Below are 21,587 nucleotides of genomic sequence, written 5' to 3'. Positions count from 1 at the left end.
GAATGAATGAGTTCACAGACCCACTGGCCCCACTGTGAAATGGACCAGAGCTAAAATTCCATTGATCACCTGACCTCCGCAAGTTCTTACTGACTGGTAGATCTCAGTAGTGTTTTTGGTTCTTCTGGAATTAATGTCAGTTCAGAGCCAGTTTCCAGGCATCTCTAAAAGATCTGATTATGTCTTTTTCTCCAATGTACAGTTACACCCATGAGAGGCTGTAAGGGCCTCTGGAGAAGACTGGGAGAAAGAGTAACATCATAAATTTTTGGCAATGAACATAAATTCTTCCTTAAGGGAGCCTGGCCTCCCCTTCATTCAAGGTTCAAATCTGGGAATTGACTGAGGAGCCATGATTCTGTATTTTTATGATTCAGATTAGACTTTTCTTCACTTGACCTAGAACTTTTCTTCTTATACAGATCAAATAAGAACTTAGTAGGCTTCTTATCTATTTTATTCTGTTAACACCATGATGGATTAGTCAACCCCATGAGTCTGCATGAGTCAGATTACTCTGGTTGCTGCTTTGACCCTGCTGTCCATTAAGATAAGCACACTCACCTTTCCTTTAATGCTGCCACTTGGCTCCTGCCACCCCATGATCCAATTCGTCCCATTGCATTTAAGTTTCAGAATTCAGCAACTGCAGTTTGGCATCGTAAGGTCTGGCCTACAGAGAAGATCAATCACAAAGCTCTTCAAAGATGCTGGGACTCCCTCCCAAATTTATTTCTCACAGTCTTGTAAAACATTGGTCTTCTAGACCCTCCCAGGGTGGATGAATATGTCTAAAATGACAAATTCTCTCTAACATTCCAATCTCCATGAGCTTTTGCATCTCTACCTCTACATTACACCAAGGCAAGTCTGACATTTCAAACTTGTTTGCTGTGGGAACTTTTTAGTTCACGTATCAGCCAACCAACCAACCAACCAAACTGTTAGAGCACTTTCTAATTCCCTGAGATGCAGTATCAGGTGCAGAATCTCTGCTTAGTGAGCCCATATCAGTAAATTCTGAGGGATCCAACTTTATGTTCCTTCTACCATTATCCTACACCCTTATTGTCCAGTCCCACACATGTTCTCCAATTTCTGTCTAAGTTAGAAAACTCAAGCAGTTCTTTTGGAATGTAGTGCACCTCCTCACAGGCCACACTTTGTACCTCACCTTTTAGGGATCTGTTGAGACTTTAGTGTTGTTAGGTCTAGAAGCAAAGAAGGGTGGTGGGGCCCATCCCAAGGAAAATTAGCATTATTTTGCATGGAAACTACCACAGGGGAGGCCATTACTGTTTCCTCAAGCAATGCAGAGTTAATCTCCTCATATTGGGTGGAAAGGCTACTTCCACTGGCAAAGAAAACTCCTCAGAATGTAGGGCTCAATGTCTCCAGCTTTATCAGGGTCTTCTCACATATCCCCATGATAACCCTTAGGATCCCATTCCTTCCCAATCGGTACCCTCACTTTAACAGCAGACACCCTTGTATTATAATCCAGCCAGTTGTAGGATGAGATTCTGGTTTTGATTCTCAGCAATTTCAGCCCTCAACTACAGGAGATAAGGATCTCCTTCAGGGAACACAGAGACTTTCAGGTCATTTGTACATTTGAGCTGGGAATTTGAATGCCTGACCTCATCCTTTTCTTTCACTGCATTGTCCAACAACATTAGGAACAGTAAGATAATCTCATTATATTTGTTAGTTTGATCAAAATGTTTAAAAGAATCATATGCAAAGAGATCCAGATCCTTGCTTCTTATAAGTGGATAATTAGGAATATCCAGTGGTGGTATTTGTGTGTCTGTATTGCCAGATCACACCATGGACTATCAATGTTCTCGTCACTACTGGAAATAATCTTCAAATTTAATCAGGCTAGAGAGCGAATTCCAGAAACCCCAGAACCAATTTAGAAAACTCATCCATAAAACAATCTCTCTCTAGAACTACTGTCTCTGTACCAAGATCTCACTAACGAATTCTATGAAATACTTAGGAAAAAAATTAAATTATCTTAGTTAATAAAGGAGGAGAAAATATTTCCAAACTAATCTGATGAGGCCATCATAATCCTGATAAAAAAACCTGACAAAGGCATTACCAATTATAGAGCAATAACTCTCGTAAGTATAGTGTAAATATCCCTAACAAAACATTAGCAAAGCAAATGCAGTAATTTCTAAAAATGATAATGCACCGTGGCTAAGTGGTATTTATCCACGTAATTCACGAGTGTTTTAACATTTAAGGTTCAATCGGTGAAAGCTACTATAGTGTCAAATGAAGGAAGAAAAGCACTGTGATGTGTTGAACATCATTGTTTTAATATATAAAGCCAAAACATATGACTAATTGTAAAATCCATTCATGACATAGAAAAAGAAATTCTTTTAGCAAGCTTGGAATAAAAGAAATTCTCTTAGCAAGCTTGAAAAAAGACATCTATGAAAAATCTACAACTTGCATCATACCTAATATTACTAAGATTGGGATTTATGTATGGTCTGCTCTTATCACTTCTAGTCAACATTTTATTGCAGAACTTGGCCATTGTAATAAGTGAAGAAAAAAATAAAACACATATGGATTGGAATGGAATTAGTTAAATCATCCCTATTCAAAGACAACATGACTTCTTTTGGTAGGAAAAAAAAAAAGAACTAAGGAATTGACAGCAATAAAATCTTCTCAAACCAATAAGTGAGGTTCATAATACCTGATGATACAAGGTCAATGTACAAAAAACAATTATATTTATACATACTATGAGTCAACAATTGGAAAAGAAAATTTTAAAAATTCATTTTATAATTATATAAAAATACTCATAAAGTAGATAGGAATAAATTTTTTCAGTCATGCAAAACTTCCATTTTTAAAACCACAGAACATTAATGGGAGAAATGGGGAGACATATCCATAGCTTGAGAGACCTAATATGTTCAAGAGTCCATTTCCCCAAAATTAATCTATAGGCTGAATATAATCTCAATAAGAATCACAACATTCTTATCATTCTTATCACAACATTCTTATCTATTCTAGCTTATCAGTTAGATAAGCCTGTACTAAAATTTATATGAATATACAAAGGGCCTAGAATTTTCAAAACAATCTTGAAAAAGAAAAAGAATAAATGTTGGAAGGCTTGCACTACCAGACTTCAAGACTTATTATAAGTTATATTGATCAAGACAGTATGTCATTATCATAAAGATAGACAAATAAATCAATAGAATAGGAGAGAGGATCCAAATGAGCCCACATTAATATAGAAAATTGACTTGCAAGAAAGGTGACAAAGAAAGAAAGGTGACAAAGAAAGAAAGGTGACAAAGAAAGGTGACAAATAACTTCAATGAGGAAAGAACAGTCTTCTCAACAAATAGTCCCAGGACAAATAAATATTCATATGGAAACAAAAAATAATTCATACCATACACAAAAATTAGTTTGTACTGCACGATAGACCTAAACACAAAAATTAAATTGATAAGGCTTTTAGAAGACAGTGCACACGTGGCTCAGTTAGTTAAGCATCCAACTCTTGACTTCAGCTCAGGTCATGCTCTCATGGTTCATGAGTTTGAGTGGAGCCTGCTTGGGATTCTCTCTCCCTCTCTCTCTGCCCCTCCCCTACTTGTGCTCGCGCGCTCTCTCTCTCTCTCTCTCTCTCTCTCAGAATAAATAAAAACAAACTAAAAAAAAAGACAATATGCAAGAATATTTTTTATCATAATTAAAAACATTAAGAACATGGATAGGCAAGCTGTAAGATCAGAGAAAAGTTTTCAAAAATATACATTCATAAAACATATTTGACAAAGGACTTGTATCCAGAATATATTCAGAGTTCCCATAACTCAATAACAAAAGTAAATCTAATAAAAATATGGGCAAAAATGTGAACAGACACATCACAAATTAAGTAATACAAATGGCCAATAAATATATAAAACGGTATTCAGCATGATTAAATTCAGCAAAATGCAAATAAAAATGACAAATTACTAAATATCCAGTAAAGTGGCTAAAAAGTGAAAGACTAACAACATTGATATTGTAAGGACCTGGAACAACCAGAGCTCTTATGCATTGCTGATAGGTATGTAAAGTGATATAACCACTTTGAAAAAAATTTGGAAGTTTCTTTTAAATTGCTTATTTTTGGACCCAGCATTCTACTTCTAGGTATTTATCTAAGAAAAATGAAAACATATGTCCGTACAAAGACTTGGACAAAAATGTTCATAGCAGCTTTAATCACAATAGCTCAAACCTGGAAATACTCCAAATGTACATCTGCAGAAAAGTGGATTAAACATGCTACTGTATGGCCATAAAACAGAATACTACTCAATAATAATGATGAAAGACTTGTTAATTCACCCAACAACATGGCGATTCTCCCAAATAATGTGCAGAACGAAAGAAGCCAGACACAAATAGTACATGTGGAATGATTCCATTTATGCTAAGCTTTAGAATAGGCAAAATTTATCTAAAGTGAGAAGAGATTCATAATACTATTTGCCTAGATTGGGGTGAAGGGCGGATGAGTGGAATGGGACACTGAAAAACTTTCTGGGGAGATAAGAATGCCCCATATTATGATATAGGTGTGGAGTGTGGGTTACTCAGTTGTATCTATGTTTTAGGATTGTACATCTATGATTTGTATAAAGTTATATGCCATTTCACGCTTCTTGGTTTCAGTTACCTGAAGTCAATGGTGGTCAGGAGCAGATGTCCTCCTAACATATTGTCAGATGGTCAGTAGTAGCCTAACGCTTCATCACAACATCTACACCATTCACCTCACTTCCTCTCATCATGTAGGCATTTAATCATCTCATATCATCAAAAGAGGAAAAGTGAATACAGCACAATAAGATATTTTAGGAGAGACAGAAAGAACACATTTGCGAACTCAGTATTTTGCTACAATTGTTCTATTTTATTATTAGTTATTATTAATCTGTTACTGTGCCTAGTTTATAAGTTAAACTTTACCATGGGGATGTATGCAGAGGAATAAAACATAGTATCATGTTCAGTACTATCCACGGTTTCAGGCATCCACTGCAGGCCTTGCAAAGTATTTCCTGGGAATAAACGGGGAAACTACTGTATTTTGGTATGTAAAATTTACTTTAAAAAAAGTAATAAAAATACTACTACAATTAATGATAATAATCAACTGGTAGGTACAAAATGGATGAAAATATGGAGAAAATCAGAATGGAGGAATACTGGTAACTGTAGAAGCCAAATATTAATCGGTTCATGCGGTTTCAGTATTCTATTATTTACTTGTTAATAAGTTTTAAATTTCCTATAATAAAAAGTTAATAATAATTTGATAGGCAATACAAACAGTAATCCTTATTATATTTTATGTAAAAAAATCGAATTGCTTACATATTATATATAAAAATAAAAGATTTTTTTAAACTTAAAAAAACAATTGGAACAAATCAAAAACAAGAAGACAAACAGCTCATTTCAACAGAGGTGAAAATTTGAATGGAAACTTCCCTAAAATACACAGATGGCCAGTAAGCATGTGAAAATATGGTCAACATTATTAGTCATTAGGGAAAAGGCACATTAAAATCACAATGATAAGTCACTACACACCCATCAAAATAGCTATAGCAAAAAACATCAGCAATACCAAATGCTGACAAAGGTATTGAACAACTAATGGGAATGCAAAGTTAAACGTATACTTTTCAAACTCCTTAGCAATTTCATTCCTAGATATTGACACAAGGAAAACAGAAACACATGTCCACAGAAGGACTTTGTAAAAGGATGTCCATAGCAGTTTTACTCATAATAATTAAAAAACTGGATGGGGCGCCTGGGTGGCTCAGTCAGTTAAGTGTCCCACTTTGACTCAGGTCATGATCTCATGATTCATGAGTTTGAGCCCCACATCGGGCTCTGTGCTGACAGCTCAGAGCCTGCAGCCTGCTTCGGATCCTGTGTCTCCCTCTCTCTCTCTGCCCCTCCCCCACTCGTGCGCTGTCTCTCTCTCTCTCTCTCTCTCTCTCTCTCTCTCTCTCTCTCTCAAAAGTACATGAACATTACCAAAAAAATTTAAAAAAACTGGAAACAAATCCAATATTTATCAACTGGAGAATGGGTAAACAAGTTTTGGAACATCCATACATTGGAAAGTGTTTCAGCAATAACAAGGAGGAAACTAATGATATTCACATCATGGCTGAATCTCAATAGCGTTGTATTAAGTAAAGGAAGCCAGAAACAAAATATCACACGTTCTGTAATTCTGTTCATTTGAAATTCTATGAAAGGAAAAAATAATCTAGTGATGGAAAGTAGATCAGCGATTGCCAGGGTTCATTCAGTAGGTGGGAGGAGGAAATTGGCTGCAAAGGAGTAAATGAGAACTTGTTGGGATGAAGGAGATACTTGGTCTCGTGATTGTAGAAGCAATACTGTAGCTATATACATTTGACAAAACTCATAAACTCAGACACTTGAAAAGGGCAGATTTTGCATGTTTAAAAAAAAGTATTGGGACTGTATTTTTACATACTCAGGATCTATCTTCCATGGGAAGTTTAATTTTCTCCCTAGTACTGATTCTGACAAAATGACAAGTGTGATCGCAGAAACGACAGCAGTATAAAACCCATTAAACATGACATAGAATGGAAACTGGGCTTATGCTTTGGCACAGGCACCCAAAGTCTCAGGAAACACGAAGATCTGCTTAAACTCAGTCCTCTGTGACTCCGTCACAGTAAAACCTCCTCCCACTGGAATTGCTAACGGACGGCGTGGCTTTAAATACACAGTTCCCAAGTCAGTTCTAAGTAAAGGGCGACTTCCTACTTGCTGACAGTACCTTATGGTATCAAAGTGCTTCCGCAAGAAGTTGTTTCCTCGTGCTATTTCACAGTTTTCTGTCTTTCTTCTGAGTCAGAGAAGGAGAAATAGCTCAGTTGTTGATATCTGAATGGATGAAAATGAGGCACAGAAATAACTTGTCTATATTGAGAGACAAATGAAGCTAAAAAGGCAATGATTTGACTAGTGATGGGATCAATGTACCCACAATACTTTTCGTTTCTTTTTTTTTCTTTTTAATTGTTTTAAGGATGAAAAATTCAAACAGTATCCCTGAGAATTCAGGAGATGGGTGATATTCGTGGTATTTTTAAGCTCCTAGCTGTCATTTATTTATTTTTTTTTTGTACCAGAGGTCATGGAATGCAAAGGAGGAAAAGGGGCGTTCTTGATTTTTCGTATATCCTCATCTACAGGAAGCTGGCAATTCCAAGCGGCTGACAGTTTCCTAACAGTGTTTACAGCCAATTAGGATATTTGGACAGCAGCGCACGGAAGATCTGACAGAAAGGATCTGGGTTGTGCCTGCTGCTAAACTCAGGGCCCCAGTCACCCTTCTCAGGCTGCTTCTCAGAGCTGTGTCCTAGCAACAGGTATTTTAGGGATAAGAATGTGTGTATGTGTATCTCTGTGTTGCAGAGGGGGCGGGGAGGTGTTGAAGGGAGAAAAGGGGACACCGGAAGGCAGTGAGTTCCTGTTTTCTCTACAGTACTCAGCCAGGTACATTCACCATAGTTAGTAAGTCTGACAGCCCTATGTCAGAATTTGGTGGGAAATCTCTCTCACTTTCCCTTCTTGCATCCCAGTGTTCCCCTCATTGATTCCTCCTCCAGCTGAGGCAAGTGCTTTGTGTAAAATGGATTGGCCAAGGAAAGGATGTATCAAGGCAAGAAGACCTCCTGGCCATTGCAGTGAACCAGGATCAACCAGTAGTGATTATGGAGATGTGAAAAAGTTGAAGATACAAGAACAATTCAGGAGGCAGAACTGAAAGGTCTTGGTGATTCAACTGGGTGTGTGAATCAGGCAAAGAATTCTTGCCTGAGCAACTGGCAGAGAGCAACATTTTCATGGAGCTAGAAAAACAGAAAAAAGATGCTAGCTGAGTTGGGAGTGACAGGGAAATAGAGCCAGGTAAGGGATACATGTGAAATCCAACAGCAGTCTTCAACTGTGCAGCATCCTTGTGGCCCCATGGTTTTCTGTTTGTTTATTTAATATTCTATGTGATGCTCTCCAGCCTTCTTTCTGTACACTTCCATGCCCACTTGCTTCACTTCCTCCATCCACTAACACACTTATATTTAGCTTCTTTTAGTTCCTTGAATGTTCCTTGCCCTACCTCACATCTGTCACTTTGCAAATGTCTTCCTTGCTTGAGTGCTTTTCTCCCTCCTTCTAGTCCTCTTTCCATGGCTCACTCTTCAGTTTCCCACCTAGGCCATCGTTTTCCCTGGAAGCCTTCTCTGTGCCATTTCCCAACCTCCCCATGCCTACAGGAGGCAATGCTTTGAGCTACTTCTACTTCCTCCATCATAGTGCTCATCAAAGTATTGAAATTGGACCCTTAGTTGTCTGTCTCCACCTCTCTATTGTAAGTTCTGCCAGACAGAAGCAATGTTTTCCTTGTCAATAAATGAGCCTAAAGAATCACAATAAAAGTTAAATACATATTAGTAGAATTGAATATTTTAAAAAGTATCTATCAAACATAAAACAAAAAACATACAAAGGAACCCATATTCTCAGTCTTTGTATTCATTATGACATATCTTCATTTATATAAATTTATGTTTCAATGATAATTTATAATAATAATTATATATATAATATAATTATATTTGTATACTGTATCTCTTATATACCTATACATATTATTATATGCATATATATGCAGTTGTCTCCCCTTATCCACAGGGGATATGTTCTAAGACTCCAGCCAATGCCTGAAACCATGGGTAGTACCAAACCCTACCTATACTGTTTTTTTACTATATATATACTATATATACTATACTATATTTTTTACTATATATATACCCTATATATATATAGTATAATACTATAGTACTATAGTATAGTATACTAGTATAGTATAGTGTATATAGTATATATACAGTATATATACTGTTTTTTTACTATATATATAGTATATATATAGTATATACTATATATATAGTATATATATAGTATACTAGTATAGTGTAGTATATATAGTATATATACAGTATATATACTGTTTTTTACTATATATATAGTATATATGTATTATATATAGTATACATATAGTATACTAGTATAGTATATATAGTATATATACAGTATATATATATATATATATATATATAAGTATATATATATATATAGTAAAAAACAGTATATATATATATAGTATAATACTATAGTACTATAGCATAGTATATATACTATATATATTATACTAGTATAGTATAGTATATAGTATATATACTATATTATAGTACTATAGTATATATATAGTATAGTACTATAGTATTATGGTATTATAGTATATATAGTATATACTATAGTATAATACTATGTATATATATATATATATATATAGTATAATAACTGATAGGGAAGTCTGGGTGGCTCAGTGGGTTATGCATCTGACTCTTGATTTTGGCTCAGGTCATGATCTCATGTTTTGTGTGTTTGAGTCCCCCCTTCAGGCTCTGAGCTGACAGTGTGAAGCCTGCTTGGAATTCTCTCTCTCCCTCTGTCTCTGCTCCTCCCCCTACTTGTGCTCTGTCTCTCTGTCTCTCTCAAAGTAAATAAATAAACTTTAAAAAAATTAAAAGAACAATGATAACTAATAATAAAGTGGAATAATTATAACAATACACTGTAGTAAAAGTTTTGTGAATGTGGTCTCTTTCTGACTCTCAAAATACCTTATGGTATTGCACTCAGCCTTCTTCTTATGACGATGTGAGATGATAAAAGGCCTGTGTGATGAGATGAGGCGAGGTGAATGATGGAGGTATTGTGATATAGTGCTACGCTACTATTAGACTTCTGAGGATTCCTCAGAGAGAGGATCACCTGCTTCCAGACTGGTTGCCAGCCAGTAACTGAAATTGCAGAAAGTGAAATTGTGGATAAGGGAGGACTACTGTATGTGTGTACACACACACACACACACACGCACACACACACACGCACACACACGCACACGTAAGAGACTAAGAATTAGGAAATAGAATTCTATATGAAATTTTATCCTTGAACAGCAGAGTGTGGCCTTATATATGACATTCAAATACTTTGGGTATAAATTTTATCATCTGTACAAATAAGAGGATGAGAAAAGTTTTGTTTCTTCAGATTTAAGATTATGTATATGTATAAAAATAAGCAACAGAGATAAATCTAAGGCTTGTCAACTGCCAGATGTAAACATAGATTTTCAAAAATAAGGTAGGAATTGGGGTGATGTCCAATCATATGGGAGTGGAAATGGATTTCAAATTTCTGTCAAAAGCAATATTAGAAGTATTATGACTTCTTAAAAAATTATGACTGTATTCTCCAAGTTTGACTTTGTATTTTAGAAATATTTAGGTAAGCCTAGCACTAGACTTGTTCCTCAAGATCATTAAAGCGCACCATAGTACAGAATACTCAACTGGATCTAGTTAGTACTGGGAAAGACCTTCCACTAATATTCAATATTAATGTAGGGCAAGATGGAGACTGGAGATGCGAACAAAATACTTGGATACTATAATGATAAACACTAATATAATAGCACCTCATTTCCTAACAAATGTATAATGGTTCGCCAATACTAGAGGAAGTGGAAATCCTGTTGACTGGTCTGGAACCAAAGAAACACCAGCTGAGAAAGACACACAGAGATCCTTTCATTCAATCTCACTTGAGTTTGTGACTTCTTGAAACACCCTAGCTGTACGACTTGCTCTTGAGTATTTCTGAGGAGGCTGGAAGCAACTAATTCCCTCTTTGGACAACACTATCTACTGCAGAGTGTTTTATTATCCTCCCCAAAGCTTCCATTCACTGGCGTTGGTCCTGCCACTGCGGTCAAGCAAAACACATCAAGTATCTCTTTCACGGGACAGCCTTGAATTAAGCAAATCTGAATGAATTCCTAATTTTGTATTTCTATGCAACATAAAAATATGACAATCAAAACCTTTTTTGAACTATATATGAATAGGAATTTAATTTCCTTTTTACTCACTAAATTACAGAAATTAAAGTTTAGCTTAAATTCTGATTCACGTTTTTAAACTGAAGCTACCCTCTTTTAAGAGTATCATACCACCTTCTTGCCTCTTTTCTTTAGTCTGACTGACATCAATAACCACTCTAATTGCTCTCGTTCTTTGCTTTTCAGTGCGTGCAAGGTGGGTGGTCAGTTTGTATGACATCTGGCATTAAATGCGTGCTGAGTTCCCTCTTTTAAGAAATAGCTTGATATATTTTGCTGTAATATGCTCTTAGTTGAGGTATACTGGCGAGTGGAGTGAGGATGGTGTGAGCCGAAGCGACTTTTGCTTTCTAAAGTGTGTTGTAATACAGGGCTAAGAAAACAACAACTATAAAACAGTGAATTCTTTGGAGGAAGACCAGACCTAATTTTGTAATGTGGCCTAGAAAGTTACTATCTAATAACCTTCATTAAATGAGTTAATTTCACTCAGCCCTAGGGTCTTCATCTATAAAATGGGAATAATATTGACTTTGCAGGCCTGTTGTGATAATTAAAATGAGGCACTTTAGCACACTTCATCTAGTAAAATGCCTGGCTGTTGCTTCTCCCATTTCAAAGCTAGTGCAGAGTTAGAAACTTTATCTCTTAGCTCTCAATAGCTTCCCCAGGCCCCTGCACCCTCCTAAATAGTATGGCTGCCTAGACTACTCTTCAGCCCCACATTCAGGCTGGGGGGCATCATTTGCTCTGAGCTCTTACCTCCTCCAGCTGGATGATTCTAAAATGAGAGCTCCCTGGCATTGGTGAGGCGACAGACATGAAATGACCTGCCTTATTCTCATCCCTCAGAATAACGGTGCCAGTAGTTCACAAGCTGTTGAGGAATTAAATGTTCCCATGATCCAGTTTGGTATGTCCCTGAGTAGCTGACCCTGCTTTGCTCCTCACAGCTCTCTTCGTGGTCTTCTTGGGATGGCTTTGGATGACAGAAGCCTGATGCAATTGCCCAGTGAACCAGAGGAAGGAAATGTGTACAGAATATCGATCATGTGCCAAGAAGTGTGCCAAGTCTGAGCCTCAAAAACATTCATTGATGGGGCATCTGGGTGGCTCAATCGGTTAAGCATACGACTCTTGATTTTGGCTCAGGTCATGATCTCACAGTTAATAGGACTGAGTCCCCCATCTGCCTTTCCTCTGTCAGCACAGAGCCTGCTTGGGATTCTCTCTCTCTCCCTCTCTCTCTCTGGCCCTCTCCTGCTAGCGCTTTCTCTCTGTCTCTCTCAATAAATAAATAAGCTTAAAAAGCACTCATTGAGATATTCACGCATTCATCCATGCATTCATTCATTTATTCATCAAAAGCTATCTCAAGCCACCTCTAGGCCAAGTTGTGTGTGACAGTCTTAGAAAAGAATTTATAATATAGTAAAAACCACAATAAAATGTGTAAAACATAGAGAAATTATACAGTGAAAGGAATCTTTACTCCCTAGGGTTGGGAGATCCTGGAAGAAATGACATAGAAACTGAGGGTGGAAAGGGAACAGGCTTTTAGGCTTGGGAAACATGAAAACACAGGAGGCCTAGCCTGGCATAGCTTATTATAGTATAGAAATATACATACATTGATATTACAAAAGCTTGACGCGCAAAAGGAGAATCTGAAGTAGCTTAGGCTAGAAAGAGGGTGTCATGAAAAATGAGACCAAAGACATAGAATTTAATCGAAAACTATGTTGCTTACCAAGGAAGGAAGGAGGGAAATCTCACTGGCTGGTGATTGGGCTGCTCATCACATTTCAGTTCCTTCACATGATGAAATCACAGGCTTTCTGGCCAAAAGAAAGTTATAAAATAAATAAGTAATGTACAACATGATGACTGTAGTTAACCCTGCTATATGGGATACATGAGAGATGTTAAGAAACGAAAATCCTAAGAGTTCTCGTCATAAGGAGAAGAGAACTTTTGTTCTTTTTTTTCTGCCTTTTCTTTTTATTGTATCGATATAGGATGATGGATGTTTATAAATTCTACACCTGAAACGAATATTACACTGTATGCTAACTAACTGGAATTTAAATAAAAACATGAAGCTAAAAAATAAATAAAAATTAAAGAAAAGGAAATACGGATCTCAGTCGTATAGCTGTAAGGAATTGAATGATATCAAGGTTCCAAGAGAGTTTGGAAGGGGATCTTGAGTTTCAGGTGAAACACAAGCCCAGAGGACATTTCAATTTCAATCATATCAGACCCCACACACAGAACCCAGCTATGACATGCCAGACTCCTCACCCATGGAGATTGTGAGATAATAAATATTATTTTAAAAAATAAACTTACTGTGGTAATCACTTCATAAAGCATGAAAGTCAACCCATTGTGCAAACCACTCCTTAAATGTATACAGAGGTATATCTGAATAAAACTGGAAAAAAATCACAGACTTTCTTTCTATGAGACTACAACCTAAGATCCATTCAAGATTTGGATTTTGTCAGCCCTGGAATGGAGACTTTGTGACACACAGGCAATAGGGATAGAACTTGTAATGTGAGGGCAGGAGGATTCTTGGGATAAACATGGGAAAGAAATCCTATGAAGCCCTAACCTCTCAGCAGTTTATCTGTGAAGGACAGTGACAACTTAGAATTAAAAGGGGTACAGGGGTGCCTGGGTGGCTCAGTTGGCTGAGTGTCCTACTTTGGCTCAGGTCATGATCTCACGGTTTGTGAGTTCGAGCCCCGTGTCGGGCTCTGTGCTGACAGCTGAGAGCCTGGAGCCTGCTTTGGATTCTGTGTCTCCCTTTCTCTCTGCCCCTCCCCTGCTCATGATCTGTCTCTCCCTCTCTCTCAAAAATTATAAATAAACATAAAAAATTAAAAAAGGGGTACAGGACTTGTCTGGTAACTGTTAATGTATTCTCATTTTGCCCAAACCCTATATACTCTTCTAAAGAACAGCAAGTTATAAAAGATGGAGTGATGTTTAATATAAGAGGGTTGATTTCTTCTCCCCCTCAGGAACGTGCACATGTGTGTTCTATACATTTTGCAGGACTAATGAAGAATTCTAAGCATGTAGAGTGTTGATCAGATTTGCATTTCATAAATATTACCTTGATCACAATGCAGAAGATGAATTTGTAGGGGTGAAGCTGGAGGTAGATGAATTAGTTATAGGAGGCTACTGCAATGTTCTTGGGGAGAGATAATGATGGATTAAACTAAGAAAAGCCACTGGGAATAGAAAGGAGATGATGAGGTTATTTAATAAAAACCTTCAGAAAATAGCAAACATAATGGAGAATATTTAGACGCATTCTGTTTAAGTTGGAATAAGCCTTGTGTACCTGCTATTACTACTACTTTTCAATATAGGACAGAGATCCTGGTGAATTCAGTAATTTTAGAAAAAGAGCTAAAATGTATATAGATTGAAAGGGAAGAGACAGTAGATGAGGTAATGAGATGCATAACACACACACACACACACACACACACACACACACACACACACAGGAAAAGCCACAAACTATTAAAACTAAAAATAGAGTCCATTTATATGCTGGGTACAGGATTGTGTTAAAAATCAACAAAAGATCGACAAATTCCATCAAAAATAATTGTGCCAAAGACCACATATTGACTCAGAGTTTCTCCTCACACAGCTCTCTCCGTTTTTTCCCCTTCACATCTAAGAATGGGAAAACTCCCTGCCTCCTTTGTGGGCACCCTGTACCTAGACCCAGGGAACCCTACTATTTCTTGTGGTTTTCCTACATTCTAGCCACACTTGAGCAAAATGTCTTTTATTAAATTCTCCTACTAGAACTCTGACAAATATCATCCCTTCTCAAGACAATTAGTATTAGGCACCACAGAAATTCCACCCTTTTTGTCTGTCATTGGTCCAACGGTTATTTGTTGACATGTAGTCTCATTTTGCCAATTAAATGTGACAGAGAATCTCCCAATTAGCTTCCAGGGAAAAGTTTATCCACTCATGAAAAAGAAGCCTGGGAAAAGATGGTTCGCTTTTTCCTCTCGACATTGCCTTACCTGAAGGTGGCACTTGAAATCTCTGAATCTTCTTAGTATCAGCATGTGGATGAAGTTACCCCAAAGAATCTGTTCTACACTGTATGAATGAAATGAGAGAAGAAGAAAGAAAGTAAAGGGCCAGACTCTAGGCAACTTTGACCGATAGGTCAAAGTGTGATGGAGGAGCCTGAGAAGTGATAAAGAAGTATCAAAGCACAGGAGATGAACCAGAAGAAAGAAAAATTATAGAAATTAAGAAAGAAAGAGCTTCAGGGCACCTCCGTGGCTCAGTCGGTTAAGCCTCCCATTCTTGACCTCTGTTCAGGCCATGATCTCACACTTTGTGATTTCGAGTCCCATGTAGGGCTCTGCGCTGATAGTGCGGAGCCTGCTTGGGATTCTCTCTCTCCCTCTCCCTCCTCCCCTCCTCCACTTGTGTGTGCACGTACTCTCTCTCTCTCTCTCTCTCTCTCTCTCTCTCTCTCAAAATAAATAAATAAATAAACTTAGTTTTTTTTTAAAAGAAAGAGCTTCAAGAAAAAGGGAGTGGCCAATACTACACTGTTGAAGGGACCGGTCAGGTAAGGTCTGAGAAGAGACTGTACGATCTAAAGCAAAAGAATATATGATTGGTACCGTACAACTTCCATCAGTTTGAATAATTAGGCCATTTCTGAAAAATTGATTGATTTTAATCGAGTCTACCTCATGTATTTGAACATTGTACTTATGGCCCGAAGTGGTACAGGATCTGAGTTTCTACTTCTGCGTATATTCTCTCTCTCCAGCTCTATCTCCTAAACCTCCATTACTAGCACAGTGTCACTTCCCTTTAGGGCTTTTACACTGTAACTCAGCCTCATCACTTTGAAGGCTGCTTGTGGCCCTGGCTGCTGCTTGAGTTGTAGCTAAGTGACTCTCCAGTAAAGTAAGCCCTGTGGCAAAAAGCAGAAGTACTGATCAGAGCCAGAGCATTTGGGTGTTCCTTCTTCTTCTTCTCTTTCTCCCCCTCCTTCTTTTTAATGTTAATTTGTTTTTGAGAGAGAGAGAGAGAAAGAGAGAGAGAGAGAGAGAGAGAACACACTGGGGAGGGACAGAGAGACAGGGAGACAGAATCCGAAGCAAGCTTAAGCTCTGAGCTGTCAACACAGAGCCTGATCCGGGGCTCGAACTCACAAACCCTGAGATCATGACCTGAACTGAAGTCAGATGCTTAACCTATTAAGTCAGCCAGGTGCCCCTGGGTGCTCCCACTTCTGATGACATTTCTGGCTAAGGTTCAATTCACTAATACCTGAAATCTAGATGTTGCAGCAGGCAAGTGGTTTGGAGCTCGGAAAGAAGCAGATTAGAGCATGGAATTCCTTGAGGAGGATGCTCAAGAGAAAAGTCTAGAAAGTATACTGTCAAAAGAGAAAACAGTAAGTACTTTTCCTTTCCTCCCTTCCTACCTCCCAACTTCCCTCCCTCTTTTTTTTTAAATTAATCTTTTTCAAATGACTAATGCCATTATAATACTTACAGATATTTAGAAAATAATCTAAGCTTTCCTAATTCTTTTGCACTACTTGGGATTTTTACCTCTCCCATGTCACACTGTTGACAGGGGTGGTCAGGTGGTCAGGTCAGACAAGAGGCTACATGATCTGAAGCAAAAGCAATCGCAGTTGAGCAGCGGTGCTGAAACCCAGTTGTTAAGGCTTGAGAAGTGAAAAAGGAGCTGGCTCATGAATGCGTTCCTTCTCTGCCTGTATTTTCTCCCGATTTAATACCAAGGTGATTCCCATTCTGCTTCTCCTCCACTTTGCCTACTTTCCTTTTCAGCTTCAGTGATGAGTCTCTGGCACTCAGGTTAATTTCCCCTGTATTTTAATCATTTCTGCTTTCTCATTTTGACCTTTCCTTCATTTCTAATTGACACCCCCCGACTGCCATGAGAAAATTAAGTCACCTCCATCCATTTCAGAGGCTCAAAGTGTGTGTTGCTCAGCCACAAATTTCTCTATCTCATTTTCTTCCCTGAGATTAGTCAAAGAGAGCAAGAAATGGGTGACCTGTTTGTCTGCAGTAGTTAAAAATTTAGCATATAGCAACAGCGCATTTACCTCATTTCCTAAGGGTATGAGACAATTCACAGAAGTGATTTTTAAAGATAACAGGAAGATACTGCTCCTCAAGCTCCAATATTTAAAAGAAATAACTTTTTCTTTTTTAAATGGAATATTTATGAAGACTGATTATTGTGTCATCACTTACTAAATAGCAGCCTCAATGCATAATGCAGTTGGAAAAGAGGCGGTGGTGATGAGCACTCGGGCTCCCAGCCTTATTTTCTTAGCTCTGACAGCCTCTTCAGGTGAAACTGTGACTTTGTGGTTACTTAAGTTCTCTGAGACTAGTTGGTTTCTTCTAAAAAATGAGAGCTTAAGAGCTTTAACATGATGCTTTTTTTTTTCTTTTGAGAGAGAGAGAGAGAGAGACAGACAGACAGAGACAGTGAGAGTGGGGGAGAGGCAGAAAGAGAGAGGGAGAGAGAGAATTCTTACAAACCGTGAGATCATGACCGAGCTGAAACCAAGAGTCAGATGCTTAAGTGACTGAGCCACTGAGCCACCCCGGTGCCCCTAACTTGATGCATCTCTGAGAGCTCTTCCAGCTCTGATATTCTGTGACTCAACTTTGACCTTTTTGTTATTGTGAACCCCAGTTACTAGTATAATAGTTTTTCCCCCCTCCGGAGGTGTTCACAATGTCAGGAAAGGAACACAGAAATCATCTTGAGGATATCTGAGATGGGAACCAGATGGCTGACAATGCCCTCCTAGGTTGTTCAAGGTCAGCAGCTCTGGATCACATGCACCTTTAGCCCTATCATGGCCCTGTGGCCACCACATCTGTTGTTATTTCGGTTACTATTATAGTGATACATTTCGGTAGAGTTTATGGAATAAATAAAGCTTTTCACTAAAGGAATAAATGAACACAAGTCCCTCCATACTATGGAACCAGCATGGCACCCTTCATAAAATACTTCTATCTATCTTGATGTTTTCTTACCTTCTCACTCAGCAGTCCTATCTTTATATGATTTTCAGTCCACCTTTTATAGCCCTTTTCTCTATTTTCCAATATGAGATTAAACATGCCATGAGTTGGGAAGTTGAAAATCACTGTACTTACTAAAAGTATGCATGAAGTAAGTGTTGATGAGTTCGGAATAACAAATTTACTTATTGTCTAATGAATAATCTATTTTTGTACCATTCATTTAGTACCATTTTTGTTAACTTACTTATTCTCAAAAATATTTCAGATAACTGAAGTTGCTAAATAAGTATAGTCTTGTCATATTAAAATATTTTGACACTCCCCCACATAAGCAGACTAATGTAACCTTACTAGTGTCATTTTAAATAGACCTAAAGTCCAAAAATATTAAAAGATTCAAAGACTATGTATAATATTTACCTTTCTTAAAAATAAGATTTTATCTTTAAGTAATCTCTACACCCAACATGGTCCTGGAACTTAAAAGCCCTGAGATCAAGAGTCACATGCTCCACTGACTGAGTCAGCCAGGTGCCCCTGTATCTTAAAAAAATGAACATAATGGCTAAAAAATATCAAATCTGTCGATGAGGAATCAAACCCTAACCCCTCTCTAGTCGTAGAGTGAAAAGAACGTGGGATTAGGAATCAGGCAGGAATATGTTGAATCCCAGACATAGGTTATAAAGGGGATTGTCCTGGGCAATTACTGAAGGGTTCAAGGTTTCCAAGATGTCACCTGTGAGGTGGGGATGGCAGCACCCATCTGCCATGGTTGGTGGGATGGGTACATTAATTACTTCTTTTACAACACATAAAATTCTATCTAGAATATATTAGTTTTCCCTCTTTTCTGTTATGATCTCTCAAAGATATTTTGGTTGCCTTGAAATTGCCTGCAGAGAGCAATCTGAAATATTTTTTAGGGTCATAAAGAAGTTTATGAAAATGAACACACTTCTAGCAAGGGAAAATCCATTTAACACGGTAGAAAGTGAGAGGTTGTCTAGCTGAAGTTAATGTAATCAAACCATCAGAAAATCTGAACAAGCTCAGAAACTAATGTTAGCTTAGCTATCAAGAGAGCAGTGCAGTACTGTGGGAGAAACTTGGATGTGGAGTCAGAGACTTGGATCTGAATACTAGTCAGACAACCCTTTACTACCTTTGTGCTTTGGTCAAGTCACTTGATCTTTCTGCGTCTTTGTTTCCTCATGTATGCGATAGAGATATTAATATCTTGTGTGCTTAATATCTTGTATATACTTAGCATATTATAAGGGTGGAGTCAGATTAAATAAGTTACAGATTTCATAAACTAAAAAGTGCTATGAAAAGATGGCAGGTTGTTATTACCCCAATTACAATCTACCTGAATTGGCCAGTATATTTTCCGCATGCCTAGTATTTTTTGTTGTCTTTAATTTTTTTTAATGTTTATTTTTGAGAGAAAGAGAGACAGAGCATGAGCACGGGAGGGGCAGAGAGAGAGGGAGACACAGAATCCAAAACAGGATCCAGGCTCTGAGCCATCAGCACAGAGACTGATGCAGGGCTCGAACTCACGAACCGTGAGATCATGACCTGAGCTGAAGTTAGACACTCAACCAACTGAGCCACCCAGGCACCCCTGCATGCCTAGTCTTAATAGTGATTTTTTGCCCTACTTTCACAATAGTCTGAATAGCTTACAAAGAGTATTCACATTTTAAAAAATGTATGTGACTTCACTGTGCTATATGTCTAGTTCTATGTTATATCTACATAGTGGATGATTCCAAATAATACAAGATACAGATTGCTTTCATGGAATTGAAAACATAGATGGGAAAACAAACTTGAAACAGAAAAATGTTAGTCTCACAGTCTGAATTCATGGTCTCTCTTCTTACATCACATCTAAACAACTTCAGTTTGGGTTAAGGACCACATGGAGCCCCCAGCGACGCACAACTTGGTTTTCTTATAGGTACTGAGTTTTAAAGAGAGATCTGGGAAGAGCATAAAGTTTTCTTCCTCTTTATGGTTCATTCTTTCCTTTTATTCTCTGTGGATGATCTAGTATGCCCAGATACCACAATCTTGCTTCTCAGACTTTTCCTAACTCCTAGAAGGTCAGGTAAAAGTTGAGGTAAAGAGGTAAGGGGGAATGCATTGAGTGGCTTAGACCCACTCTGCTCTTAAAGGTCAGTAAGGCACAGTGGTTAGGAAAGCATGGCTCTGGAACCAGAGAGGTCTATATTTTACTGACCTTATGTGAAATCTTGAGTAAGTGCCTTAACACCTCTTAGCTTTGGCTTTCTAAATGAGGATAGGATGCTGCGAGTATTAAATGGGATAAACCATGTAAAGCTCTTGACTGGCACACTGTATAATCCAATAAATCACAGCTTAATAGCTGCTAAAATTTGGATAAAATGGCCCTCTCTTCCTTTTCTAACCACTGCAGAGGCAAAATCTAGAGGGAAGAGCAGAACTCGGATGGATCTAATGAAAAAGGGAACATGGACTGGGTCAATTGAGTCAATTTCTATTCTGAGCCTTAAGCTAAAAAAAACTTTTTTTTTTTTTAAAGCTTTGACTCTTAGATATCCTCTCATCATACAGTCCAGTTGCAATGAATACCTTTGTACATACAACATTTGTTATTTTTGCCAGAGTATTTTTGGATATACCTCGTAATACATCGTTATTAATTTTGCTTTAGTGTAAATAATCATCTTTTCAAGAAATTAAATATGTATTTTTACCTGTAGAAGTTTTTTTTAATATCTCATATTTCTTTCTTCATTAATGTCATGTTATCTTCTACATTGTTGAGCATATTTAGAGTCTCTGCTTCAATGTTTTATTCAATAATTCTATTGCCACTACCATTTGGGAGTCTTTTACATTGATTATTTTTTCCTGTTTTTGTTCCACATTTTTCTGCTTTTTTGGTTACCTTGGAATTTTTCATTAGATAATCCACATTTTGAATTTTACATTATTAGGTGCTAGACTTTGTTGTGTTCCTTTAAGTAATATTGGTGTTACGGCATATTGTTTGGAATCATTTGGGTCAGTCCTAGATTTGCCTTTAAGCTCTGTTAGGGCAGCTCAAGTGCAACCTTTCTTTTCAGGTTAATTCAGTCCCACTACCAACGTGATGCCTTTAGGAACATTCTATTTGATGCCTTTTGTACTGAGGAGTCTTTTCCTGGCAGCCGTCATCTGAGAACTTGGGAGTATTGTTTAGCTGCTGCTTTTTGGTGGTTCCTTCCCTGGGCTCACGTAGTTTCCTCCTGTGAATGTGCATATACTTGTACTCAAAGACTCAAAGGGTCATCCCTGTAGATCCTCCAGAGTTTACTGCTTTCTGTGCAGCTCTCTGCTCTCCAGCACCCTGCCTCTCAAAA

At 37.7% G+C, this 21,587-nt stretch overlaps 1 long non-coding RNA gene across 1 annotated transcript; it reads right to left on the bottom strand.

Moving 5' to 3' along the window:
• Positions 1-560: 560 nt before the first annotated feature.
• On the bottom strand, positions 561-6,988 carry LOC109262623 (uncharacterized). The gene is made up of 2 exons (XR_002077843.2): positions 6,890-6,988; positions 561-673 (listed from the first exon to the last, which is right to left on the bottom strand). It is a non-coding gene; the product is annotated as an uncharacterized LOC109262623 (long non-coding RNA).
• Between the last annotated feature and the right edge of the window lie 14,599 nt (positions 6,989-21,587).

Source organism: Panthera pardus, unplaced genomic scaffold (genome assembly GCF_024362965.1).
Source record: "Panthera pardus isolate Hobbes unplaced genomic scaffold, ASM2436296v1 HiC_scaffold_24, whole genome shotgun sequence".
In the NCBI taxonomy this organism is placed as follows: Eukaryota; Metazoa; Chordata; class Mammalia; order Carnivora; family Felidae; genus Panthera; species Panthera pardus.
Note: the sequence above shows the minus strand (reverse complement) of the source record. Positions and strands in the feature narration are given on the sequence as shown.